This window comes from Mobula birostris, chromosome 30 (genome assembly GCF_030028105.1).
Source record: "Mobula birostris isolate sMobBir1 chromosome 30, sMobBir1.hap1, whole genome shotgun sequence".
Classification (NCBI taxonomy): Eukaryota; Metazoa; Chordata; class Chondrichthyes; order Myliobatiformes; family Myliobatidae; genus Mobula; species Mobula birostris.
The window spans coordinates 33176445-33188298 of NC_092399.1; positions in this window are offsets into that span (position 1 = coordinate 33176445).

Genomic DNA, 11854 nt, shown 5'->3' on the forward strand with positions numbered 1-11854 from the left:
CTGCTATCAGTGGGTTTCAAACTCCGAATAACTCAGAGAGCACAGCTCCTTTTATACATGTACAACTCAATTGCAAAAGCAAAGTCTGTTGGATTCCCTTGTGAATTATGAAAAAATAAGCTAGGTTCACATGCAGTTCTCTTATGATAAGCTCTACCCATAGCAACAGCCAAAGTTAAAAAAATATTATTAACAAAGACTGCTTGTCCCATATCCTTGAGGCTAATTCTTACAAGATAAGCCACTGTAAGTTGTAAGAATTGTCTCTGCCAAAAGCCGAGGCTATATCTATAACAAACTAAACTGCAAACTGGTTTTCATACTCAAAATGCCTTTAGATAGATACTTTATTGATCCCAAGGGAAATTACAATGTCGCAGTAGCATTACAGGTGAACAGATATAAATATTAGAAGAGAAGTAGAAAGAACTAAAAAAAAAGTTACTACAAACAGTCTAACAGGAGGGGATCATCATTTCCCCAGCTATAGGTTGACTCATTATAGAGCCTAATGGCCAAGGGGTAAGAATGACCTCTTTTGAAGCTGCACTATTGTCTTAGTCTGTTACTAAAAGTGCTCCTCTGTTCAGCCAAGGTGGCATGCAGAGGGTGAGAAACATTGTCCAGAATTGCCAGGATTTTCAGTAGGGTCCTTTGCTCTACCACAGCCTCCAGTGTGTCTAGTTTAATGCCTATAACAGAGCCAGCCTTTCCAATCAGTCTGTCAAAATCTTTAACTCACATTATTTTCCTCCACATGTAGTTTAACACTTCTTTCTCCTCAATTGTTCCGTAGTTACTGTCCTGATTCCAACATCTGAAACATCGTATTGGCCCTTGTTAGTCCTTGCCAATCGTTGCTCATTTTTAACCACTTTTTCCTTTTCAAAGTCCTTGAATGTAAATATTGGATAGGGTGTAGAATTGTTTCATTTTGTCACTCGGGTGATGATATTTAAAATCCATGCGTGCTTCAGCAGTCACGTTAGATACTTTACTAAGGGGGCATATTTTTAAGGTGAGAGTGGCCAGATTTAAAAGGGACCTGAGAGCCAACTTTTTCATGCAGAGGGTGGTAAGTATACGGAATGAGCTGCAAAGAGTGGCTGAGGCAGGTACAATCATATCACTTGGATGGGCACATGTAGGAGAGGGACCTGGAGGGATCTGGGCCAGATTCAGGAAATTGGATTAGCTGGTCAGCATGGATGGGTGGTGCAGACCAGCCTGTATTAGTGATGTACTGCTCTGACTCTAAGACCTTCTTTTAGCAAGTCCCCTTTCTATGTAACCGTACTTCAATAAACTGCTTTTCTCCAATTCCGTTATTCTTCCATCTCACATCGGATGTGAAATTTCAGTTCTAAGAGCCTTCATCAAGTGTGCTCACTCACAGGCAGCTTTCCGCCATCTTAGCCAGGGATTTGAAAGTGCTGCAATTTTAATGAGGTACTAAGCTGTTTGTTCGCACAGGGCTGACTTGCGTGGTCATTCTACACTATGCATGAGACTGAAGATGCTGGGAGCTGGAGCACACATAAGCTGCTGGAGAAACTCAGTGGGTCAGGCAACATCTGAGGCGGGGGAATGAATGGTCAACATTTTCGGTCGAGACCCTCCATCTGATATAGGGTCTTGACCCGAAATTTTGTCTGCACATTTCCCTCCACAGATGCTGTCCAGCCCACTGAGTTGCTCCAGCCCGACATGGTGGGCACGCTATGCTGGTGCTGGAATGTGTGGCGACATTTGCGGGTTGCCCCCAGCTCGTCCCCAGCTTGCGTGGGCTGTTAACGCAGACGATGCATTTCTCTGCATATTCTCACATGCATGAGATAAATGAATCTGAATCTAATCTGTTGGCGTGTAAGCTGTGCAAATTGTTATGATGTTCAGAGCATAGTTAAGGAGAGATTCAACTGTGTTTAGTGTGACAATTTCTATAGCCAGTCCACTTGTGCTGAGTAATCTGAAGTTAGTTTCCCATGTCATGTTGACTACAACCATTAAGGACACTTAGCTGTTGATTTCTGAGTGGCGTGTTTATAGGTGGGGACGCAAACTAGTGACACACCCAGGTAGGTTACTGTGTTTTACAGACTGGAGAAAATCTGCAGATGCTGGAAATCTAAAGCAACACTCACAAAATGCAGGAGGAACTCAGCGGGCCGGGCAGCGTCTACTGAAAAGAGCAAACAGTTGACTTTTCAGGCTGAGACCCTTCCTCAGATACTGTGCTTCCATCCCTTCTGTAATATTCAGCAGAGTCTGGCCTCCTCACCAAAGTCCAATGGCACCTAACTCTGTGTGTGTGTGTGTCACTTTCAGATTGGGATGGCTTTGGGAAAAACAGTAGGGCCAGGGCTCAGTTTGGGTTGTGTTTCAATTTGGTTCCTGAGATGCCATCTACACAATGTCCGATTGATCACTTGTCTCTCTGGCATTTGTTTTTACTTCCAGGATGATCTTGTTTGCGGCACGGTTCAATGGATACAATTAAATATTCCTGTTTCAGCATGCTACAGCTGCATCCAAGGTCTGTACAATTAACAATGATGTTTCAATGTGATTGTACAATCTATCGCTGCTTAAAACCAATGGAAACAATGCCAATTGTAGCCGTCCTTCTCATCGGACTCCTGGAAGGAAATGTAGCTGCCAGTCCAGGCTACGAGTGCATTTTAAGAACAGAGTTTTCAACTCCCAGTGCTGACTATATTGCTGGCAAACGTACACTCTCTAGTAAATAAAACTGATGATCTCAGAGCTAGGTCACTGTATCAGAGAGACATTAGGACAACATATGTCCTGACGAAGGGTCTCGGCCCGAAACATCGACTGTACTTCTTCCTGGAGATGCTGCCTGGCCTACTGCGTTCACCAGCAACTTTTATGTGTTGCTTGAAATTCCAGCATCTGCAGATTTCCTCATGTTAGGACAACATATGTCCTCTGCTTTATGGAATCCTGGTTAACCCCCTCCATAGCGGATACAGTGATTCAGACTGATGGGTTCACCATACACGGTCAGGATAGGACTGTCATGCCCCTCAAAAGCAAAGGTGGAGGAGTATGCCTCATGATCAACTCCTCTTGGTTCAGAAATGTATCAGTGTTGTCCCAATTCTGCTCATCACACCTGGAATTAAGTGCTGTCCATTTTACTTGCCATGGGAGGTTTCAGCGAACATTTCAGGAGTGGTGCACATTCTACCTCAGACCAATGTCAAATAGGCTCTGGATGATCTGAGCAATGAGATCAACCTGTAGGAAACAGCACACCTTGACACCTTCCCTTCACCATCGTTTTGGGGGATTTTAACCAGGCCAACTTGAAAAAGTCACTAAATAATTATCATCAATAGATCACTTGTAGTCCCAAAGGAAACAACACACTGGACCACAGTTACACTACCATCAAGAATGCCTACCATGCTATTCCACACCCACATTTCAGAAAGTCTGGTCACCTGGCTGTACTTCTACTCCCTGAGTATAGGCAGAGACTGAAGACTGCAGCACAGTAGTGAGAATCAAGAGGGTATGGACAAGGGAAACACAGAAGCACTTAGAATCAGTGGACCGGACTGTATTCAGGGATCCATCTTCGAATTTGGATGAGTATGCCGCAGTTGTTACTGATGTCATTAAAACCTCTGTGGATGAGTGTGTGCCTATAATGACTTGCTGTACATTCCCAAACCAAAAGCTGTAGAAGAACCAGAAGGTTTATCATCTGCTGAGGGCTGGATCTGTGGCATTTAACTCTGGTGACCCGGGTTTGCACAAGAAGACGAGGTATGATTTGCAGAGGGCTATTTCAAGAATGAAGAAACAATTCCGAACGAGGTTGGAGCGATATTGGATGCGCGACAACTCTGACAGGGTTTGCAGGACATTACTTCATACAGAGCGAAATCCAATAGTATGAATAGCAATGATACTTCACTACCAGATGAGCTCAATGCCTTCTATGCCCGCCTTGAAAGGGAGAATATAACCACAGCTGTGAAGATCCCTGCTGCACCCGGTGACCCTGTGATCTCCGTCTCGGAGGCCTATGCCAGGCTGTCTTTCAGGAGGCAGAACCCTTGCATGATGACAGGCCCCGATGGAGTATCTGGTAAGGCTCGAAAAACTTGTGCCAACCAACTGGCAGGTGTATTCAAGGACATGTTCAACCTCCCACTACTATGATCAGAAGTTCCCACATGCTTCAAAAAGGCAACAATTATATCAGTGCCGAAGGAGAGTTGTGTGAGCTGCCTTAGTGACTATAAGCACTCACATCTACGGTGATTAATGCTTTGAGAGGTTGCTCATGATCAGAGTCAACTCCAGCCTCAGCAAGGACCTGGACCCACTCAATTTGCCTATTGCCACAATAGGTCTATGGCAGACGCATTCTCAATGGCTTTTCACATGCCCTTATATCACCTGGACAATACAAACACCTATGGCAGGATACTGTTCATTGACCATAGCTCAGTGTATAATACCATCATTCCCACAATCCTGGGCCTCTGTACTTTCCTCCGCAATTGGATCCTTAACTTCCTAACTGGAAGGCCGCAATCTGCGTGGATTGGTAATAATATTTCCTCCTCACTGACGATCAACACTGGTGCACCTCAGGGGTGTGCGCTTAGCCCACTGCTCTACTCTCTCTATACCCATGACTGTGTGGCTAGGCATAGCTCAAATACCATCTATAAATTGAGTCGTAGTCATAGTCATACTTTATTGATCCCGAGGGAAATTGGTTTTCGTTACAGTTGCACCATAAATAATAAATAGTAATAGAACCATAAATAGTTACATAGTAATATGTAAATTATCCCAGTAAATTACGAAGTAAGTCCAGGACCAGCCTATTGGCTCAGGGTGTCTGACCCTCCAAGGGAGAAATTTGTGATGATGCAACCATTGTTGGTAGAATCTCAGATGGTGACCAGAGGGCGTAGACGAGCGAGATATACCAGCTAGTTGAGGGTGTCACAGCAACAACCTTGCACTCTTTCAGTGAGATTGTTGGCTTCAAGAAGGGTAAGATGAGAGAACATGAACCAATCCTCGTAGAGGGATCAGGAGTGGGGAGGGTGAGCAGTTTCAAGTTCCTGGGTGTCAAAATCTCTGAGGATCTAAGCTGGTCCCAATATATCAATGCAGCTATAAAGAAGGCAAGACAGCAGCTATATTTCATTAGTAGATTGAGGCTGTTCGGTTTGTCATCTAAAACACTTGAAAATTTCTACAGATGTACTGTGGAGAGCATTCTGACAGGCTGCATCACTGTCTGGTGTGTGGGGGGGGGGTGGGATTGCTACTGCACAAGATCGAAAGAAGCTGCAGAAATTTCCAAAATTAGTCTGCTCCATCTTGGGTACCATCCTCCATGGTATAAAAGACATCTTCAAGGAGCGGTGTTTCAGAAAGGCAGCAACCATTATTAGGGACCCAGGACATGCCCTCGTCTCATTATTACCGTCATGAAGGACATACGGGGGCCTGAAGGCGCACACTCAGTGTTCAGGAACAGCCTCTCCTCTGCCATCAGATTCTTAAATGGACATTGAACCCATGAACAGTACCTGACTTTTCTTTTGCAGTATTTTTAATTTAACTATTTAACATACATATATTTAATATGTCTATTTCATATATACTGTAATTGACTTATTTATTTATTTTCTATATTTATTATGTATCGCGTTGTACTGCTGCTGCTAAGTTAACAAGTTTCATGACATACACCAGTGATATTAAACCTGATTCTGCCCCTCAAATTTGTTTTGAATCTTTTCCTTCTCACCTTAAACCAATGCCCTCTAGTTCTTGATACCGTAACTCTGGTGAAATAGAATGAGTGCATTCACTGTATCTATGCCATTCATGATTTTATGCACCCGTTCCTGTCCCTCTTTCAATCAAGTCTCTGTAGTAGCCACATCGTATTCTGTGCTCGGAGTTCATCACCTTTACCCATAACAGTCCGAGCATTAAAATACACACACTTCAATCTATCCATCTCATTGTATCTATTACTTTGCTCCACACTGTTTATACTGGCCCTGACATCTAGCTTCCTCTCTAACCCTCCACTTCCTCACCCGGTGCCCTGGTTCCCATCCCCCTGGTCAAACTAGTTTAAACCTTCCCAAGTAGCACCAGTGAACCACCCAGCCAGGATGTTGGTTTCCCTCCAGTTTAGGTGCAACCCGTCCCTCTTGTACAGGTCTGCTCCACCCCAGGAGAGGTTCCAATGATCCAAGAACCTGAAACTCAGCCCCTGTCAACCATTCATTCATCTGTACTTGTCATCCTATTCCTGCCCTGAGTAGCACATGGCACGAGAGAAGACTATCTTGCAGGTCTCTTTCCGAACTCTGTATTCTCACTCCTCAGGATCTCTTCTCTTTCTCTGCCTCTGTCGTAGGTGCCAATACACACCACAACCTCCAGCTGCTCCCCCTCCCCCTCGAGAATATTCTGCAGTCGCTCTGAGAAATCCTGGACCCCAGCACCTGGGAGGCACACACCATACTGGCTTCTCTTTCACGGCCGCAGTCCACCCACCTGACCAGCGGGACTTGCGTCACTATTCCTCTGCCTGACTTTGCCCTTCCTGGTAGAGCCCCAGAGCCAGTCGCAGTGCCACTGGCCTGGGACTGTTACTGCACCCGGATAGTTTCCATGCAGCCTCTTCCTGATAGGTCCCTGTATCCTCATCTTTCATTCAGACAGCCAAACTGACCTCCTAGAGAATCAGGATTTCACATGGAATAATTTTTATAATTTACTCCTTTGTATCCAATACTCTTGCAGACTCCTCTACACTAGTTGGTTATTGCTTTGCTAAATCCCTCAATTCAATCTGCTGGGTCGACCCTGAGCTTCCAGCACCTTGTCATAAACTTCCCTTACGTTCTATCTACTCCTCCAATGATGTCCATCATAGGCTCATGGATCAACATCTCATTCCCTGACCGACGTAGAACGTAAAACGTAGAACATTGAACCACACAGCACAGGGGCAGGTCCACTCGGTGTGCTGAAACTATAACTATACCACTGTTCCACAAAAACTGATACCCAAATAAGTATAATCGTAACAAGTGGATGCTGCAACTATTTGGTTTCGCTTGAACAAATGGACCCAGACTTGGTAGTTCCTTCAAAACCCACTTTATTGTTAATACAGAGAAGAAATGGAGAGTTGCGAGAAATGCCTTATATTGTACACTACCTACACCACTAATAGGTAAGGCTAACTGAAGCAACCCCTCGTAGTCTACAACGCAGAGTATACTTAGCAACGTCTGTGTGGTCCCTGAGGCAGGTGACTAACCGTGGACTGGCTAGGGTGGAGGTCCTTGGCAGTGCTGCTCAGCCTGAAGGTGGGACCCAGGCAAGTAGTCTGCTCAAGAAAGAACTTGCCCACCTTTATAGCACTATCGCCACCTCCCAGTCCAGCTGGTAGAGGCGAGGCATCCAATCCGACGTTTGCACAACCCTAACCTTTTGGTCGGATGACCTTCAACAATCGGCCTCTGCCTCCTCAGGGACAATGCATTCTGTTAATCTTACAACCAAACAATGTAAAAAAAAAACATTCTTTAGAGACAAGGTGATTAATTACTTCTACACAAACCAGCACTTCTAGTTTGCTTTCAGGCCATGTTATCAGGTAGACCAGAGTCACATTGTTCTCCCCTTATCTAGTAGCAAGGGTCAATTTGCTCAACATGCAGGTAGACCTTCAAAACAAGACAGACCCACAAATTCCTAACTGTAAACCATTTCCTTGCCGTATCCATTTTTCAGACCCACACATCTCACCCATACACTTACCTATACAATCACTAACTAAACTAAAGTTCAAATAAAATTTATTATCGGAGTACATACAACCCTGAGATTCCGCTTCCTGTGGGTATACTCAGCAAATCTATAGAGTAGTAACTGTAAGCAGGATCGATGAAAGAGCAAGAACATTGAAGACAACAAACTGTTGAAATGCAACTATAAATAAATAGCAATAAATATCCAGAACATGAAATAACAAGATAATGAGTCATTCAAGTGAGATCATTGGTTGTGGGAACACCTCAATAGATGAGTGTAGTTACCCTCTTTTCTTCAAGAGCCTGATGATTGAGGGGTAGTAACTGTTCTTGAACCTGGTGGTGCGAATCCTGAGGCTCTTGTATCTTCTGCCTGATGGCAGCAGCAAGAAAAGAGCATGGCCTGGGTGATTAGGATCCCTTCTGCCTACACAATGGCCACATTGCTTCATTCTCTGCACGTTCACATGCCTTCCTAAGAGCCTCTTAATCACCTCTACCATATTTGCTCCACTACGACCCCCAGCAGTCCATTCCAGATACTCACTACTGTCAATGTAAAAAACCTGCTCCCCAAATCTGCTTTGAACTTACCCTCTCTCACCTTAAATGCATGCCCTTCAGTCCTGGGGGGAATGTACCAGCTCTTCTTTCTATCTATACTTCCCATCATCTTATAAATTTCTATCAGGTCTCCCACTAAGCCTCTGGTGTTCCTAAGAAACCAACCCAAGTCTGTCTAACCTTTACTAATAGCACATGTCTCTGATCCAGGTAACATCCTGGTAAACCTCTACCCACCCTCTCCTAAGCCTTCATGTCCTTCCTAGGCTTGTATACTCTGGAATTTAGAAGACTGAGAGGGGATCTTATTGAAACATATAAGATTATTAAGGGATTGGACACGCTGGAGGCAAGAAGCATGTTCCCGCTGATGGGTGAGTCCAGAACCAGAGGCCACAGTTTAAGAATAAGGGGTAGGCCATTTAGAACGGAGTTGAGGAAAAACTTTTTCACCCAGAGAGTGGTGGATGTATGGAATACTCTGCCCCAGAAGGCTGTGGAGGCCAAGTCTCTGGATGCTTTCAAGAAAGAGATGGATAGAGCTCTTAAAATAGTGGAATCAAAGGTTATGGGGATAAGGCAGGAACTGGATACTGATTGTGGATGATCAGCCATGATCACAGTGAATGGCAGTGCTGGCTCGAAGGGCCGAATGGCCTACTCCTCCACCTATTCTCTATTGTCTATGGAAGGGTAAGCTGAAATAAATGCTCTGAAGACTTTCAACTTAATATTGAATCGAAGAAGTAAAGTCACTCCTTTCTTTTCTCTCACATGATAGATATGATGGTAATATCTTGCTTCACTTATCTGTCTGCATCATCTTTGAATAACTTGGTATCCGTAACTCTCTAGGGTAAAGTATACCAAACACTTGCAACTCTGTGAGAAGAAACTTCTCACCTCAGTCCTAAGTGTTTGACTCTTTGTCCTGAAACTATGCCACTCTGTTCCCCCGTCAGGGAAACACCCTCTCAGCACCTGCCCTATCAGACCCCTTGGTTTCTTATTTGTTTTGATGAGTTTGCCTCCGGCTTATTCTGGACGATATTTCTTCACAGACAAATCCTTCATCTTGACAATCAATCTGGTGACCCTTTGATGTGCTGCCTACATGGCATGTATCTTCATTCCTCAAATAAGGAGATGGAAACTGAGTGCAGTGTTCATATTGTTTAATCATTTTTGCCTAGTACAGTTGTAGCAAAGTCTGTCACTGTTGCGTTCCACCTCCCTAGTAGAGAAAAACCAATCCTCCTTTTGCCTGCTTAATTATATTGATGTCAACTTTCTGTTTCTTCAGAGGACACTAGGATCTCTGAACACTAACATTTAACAACCCTGCACCACTTTCCAATACTCTGCCTTTGAATTTTCTTACTGAAGTGCATAACTTCACATTCCCCTTCGTGATTCTCCATTAGTCATCCTTTTTGCTTATTTAATTAAGTTGTCCATTTCTCTTTGCAGAAACTCATGATGTTTTTTCCATCTTCCTAATTGCTTTTGTGTCTTTGGCAGAACTAGATTCCATATTCTAAGCCATTACTGTAGACTGGACATAGCTGAGGCCCTGACTTTGATTCAAGGTTTCCGACTGATCACTGCTTGTCACCTTGAAAGCTCTCTGCTTTATCTTAGCCAATCCTCTTTTCAAAATTACAATCAAACATCTGAAATAAATAAGAACAGGACCTGCTGGAGAGACACAGCTGATCATGCTGGAAGTTTCCAGCATTTACCATTCTTATTCCGCCTCCAGTATCTTCTCTAAACCCCGCGAGCCTGTATCTTTTAATCTATTTGATGAATGCCTTTTAGATATCAATGTCCATTGCAACACCCTTAAATCTCTGGCTACATACATCCCCCAAAGCACAATGTTTCTTTCATAAAATCACAATGACTCTGCCTAATTGTATAATGCTGTTCTGTGTCTGGTATCTTGCAACACTTTCCCAATAACTGATAAAGAATGCTGGAATTAAACAGGTGACACTGTGACGTGGAGGAAAAGAGTGAGCATCATTTCAGATCAGAAACCTTTCATTAGAATGGATGTTACATTAATTGACTGTAGATGCATTTCATCTTCCCTTCTCTCTTGAATAAGTTCAATTCTTTGTTTTGGGTAGAAGTTGGATTCAACCTCACAGAAAATTACCTTAACCTTCTGACACAAGAGGTTCTGCGGATGCTGGGAATCCAGAGTAACTCACACACAAAATGCTGGAGGAACTCAGCAGGCCAGGCAGCGTCCATGGAAATGCATAAGCAGTCGATGTTTCGGACCGAGACCCTTCATCAGGACTGGAAAGAAACCAGAATAAGAAGGTGTGAAGGGGAAGGAATACAAGCCAGAAGGTGATAGGTGAAGCCACGTAGGTGAGGGAGGGTTAAAGTAAGAAGCTAGGAGGTGATAGATGGAAAATGAAAAGGACTGGAGAAAGAGGAATCTGAGAGGAGAGGAGGGTGGACCATGAGAGGAAGGGGCAATGAGGGGCATTGGGCAACTTGATAGGCAGGAGAGGAGAAGAGAAGTGGTAAAGTGGGGGAGAATGGGGAATTAAAAAAGAAGGGGAGGAGGAAATGTTCTTCACGGGAGAAAAGGAAGAATGACGGTCGCCGGGGGAGATGATGGGCAGGCGAGAAGAAATTTTGAAGTGCTTTGTGAAGCATTGATTACGGATACCAGATGATCTTCCCATGTTACTCCATGGAATGCCGTTGATTCTTGTTCTTTCAAAAATAAACTTTATTCATTAGAATAAAACAGAATGTACGGCTCTGTGTACATTCGTAGTGTCACTCAGTGTCCAACATGGCGACATACATTGATAGTGTTACACATTCTGTTTTCAGCACACCATTGCCACTCATGTGGTCTCTTGGGGCAACACAAACTTCCAATGTTCGAGAGATTTTTACCCCAGATTTACCCCTCGATGTCCAGAGGCAGAAGGACCTTGGGGTGCAGTAATTCCCTGGAACATTGTTGAAATATGCAAACACCAGACAAGCTGTAGCATTTGGAAGGAGAGAACGAGCCACAGGAAAGATCATAGTAAGAGCACAGTAACTCTCAGTTACACATAGAGCTGTGAGATAGTCAACACCAGGGTATGAATGGGCAGTTGAACACTTTGGGCCAATCAGAAATTCAGACTCTGTGAACATGAGGGAACAGATGTAAAGCTGCTACACGGTAGTTGGGAGACAGAAAGAGTGGGTATTTAACCAGTAATCAACCCAGGCTGTAACATACAGAGGGTGAATGTTGTAGCTATGATTGAACGAGTGAGTTACAAACATGCATGCATCTATAAATGAGTAGTCAGGCAACATTGCAGTGCATATTGAGTCAGTAAGGATGGAAAGCTGAAAGGAATTGGAAGTCTACTTGTTTTATCTATTGTCAATAGAAGACTTGAATTAAAAGCAGCAGA